The sequence below is a fragment of the Mandrillus leucophaeus genome, unplaced genomic scaffold, assembly GCF_000951045.1.
Source record: "Mandrillus leucophaeus isolate KB7577 unplaced genomic scaffold, Mleu.le_1.0 Scaffold605, whole genome shotgun sequence".
Lineage (NCBI taxonomy): Eukaryota > Metazoa > Chordata > Mammalia > Primates > Cercopithecidae > Mandrillus > Mandrillus leucophaeus.
The window spans coordinates 1,098,858-1,100,650 of NW_012106531.1; positions in this window are offsets into that span (position 1 = coordinate 1,098,858).

Sequence of the window (1,793 nt, forward strand, 5' to 3'; positions counted from 1 at the left end):
GAGGCTGTGTGAATTTATTCTTGCTTTGTATCTTGCTGAAAAGAATCAAAGCATTCTGTAAAATGTTAACACGGCTCAGCATTTGGGATTTACAACTGTTTACCCAGCACTGTTGCTGCCACTGCTAATATGTCTTGTCACTTGCCCAAGTCTTGCCCTTGTCTTGCTTTCCTCTGACCCCATACAATATGGGAACATAAATATGATTTCTCTAATAATGGTTCCTTTGTGTTTATATCATTGCTTTTCACCCAGAGATGCTTAAGTGCACAAACTTGCAAAGCCAGGGGCTCAATTACACCAGTAACTCAGTCCTGCTGGCTTCTGGAACATGGTATCACAGGCTAGTAAACTCACTGATAGCAGAATATATTTTCCACATGTAGCATTGCAAGAGTTAAGTGATTGGTCTGAGACCAGGAAGGTAGTAAAATGTGGCAGAATTCAACCTGTTTCACAACAGGCTCTGTCTGTGAAGTTACCTCTGGATGTCATCCCCTGTTAAGCACCAGATAAAATAGTTGTTGATACTATTAATTGATAACTGACTGGGACTTTCCACTTCAAGGAAATGGTAAAACAATAAGCATTCCAATGAGCTGTGTGAGCTGTATTTTCTCCTGAGTCAAATCAACTCTAGGGTTATCCCTTTGAGACAAAGTGCCTTCACCTGTTCAATATGCATTTATTAAATATCTGCTATTTGTCATTCTGCAGGGACTTATATGTAGCAAAACAAAATTACCTCCATGTAAGAAACTGGTTTTGTCACTGGAAAGAGAAGATATACATATATGTAAATAATAAATAATAGTTCAGGCAGGATACAATTAAATGCCAAAAGTAATGGTTCACATAATGAGTGTTGTAGGGTTCCCAAGAAAGGGAAATGAGTGGGAGCTGAAAAGGTCTGGGAAGATTCATGGAAGAGGGAACTAGGATCTGGGATTTAAAGAATGATTAAGGCCTGCACAGTGAGCTGGGGAACAAGATGGGCATGCTAGCCAGGAAGCGCTACCGTACATGGCATGTCTTTAAAATAGGTTAACAAATTTGGAAAACTTACGCTGACGAAGGCGAAAGAAACCTGTAAAACTGAGAATCAAAAGCAAAACCCTTTGCCTTGGTAATAGGAAAAGCTAAAGCTGTCAGTGTTTGTCTGGAAACACCGGGCTTCTGAGAGTTCAGACATTTTTCTAAATGTATTTTAGTGTATTTCTACTTCATCCCAGGTGAGTGATTTGGCCAAACCAAGTGAAGAGCATTAGTGGTTTTGCTGTCTCTTTGCTGGATTGCATATATTTTGAATTGATTATCCAATTTGAAATTTGTAAAACATTCCCAGAGAGAAGCCTTATGAAAGTACTGGAAAACCTTTGGTAAAGAGAAGGTAGTGTCTAATGACACTTTTCTTTATCAAAAACTTTATACCTATAGATGGATAAAAATAAGACAGGCAGTAGAGAGAAGTGCTTCAGGATATTAGATAAGAAAATTGACACTTAACCAACTGATATAAAGATAACTATACCAGAAAATATTAAAATATACCGTCATGGATCTTGAAGCAGAGAGGAAAGAGGGGAGACGCTGGCTTGCAGTAGGCCCTGAGAAGATGAGGTGATGAAGGTTTCTCCCGTATCCTCCACCAGTGGCTCTGAGCCACAAGAACATAGAACCTAGAGAACAGAAAGCCCAAACACTGAACTTCAGAGATACCAGAAAGTTCTCTAAAAGTGTCATCTTCAAAAGAAGCTTGAAGATAGCATGGTGGAATGGAAAAAAAAAAAAAA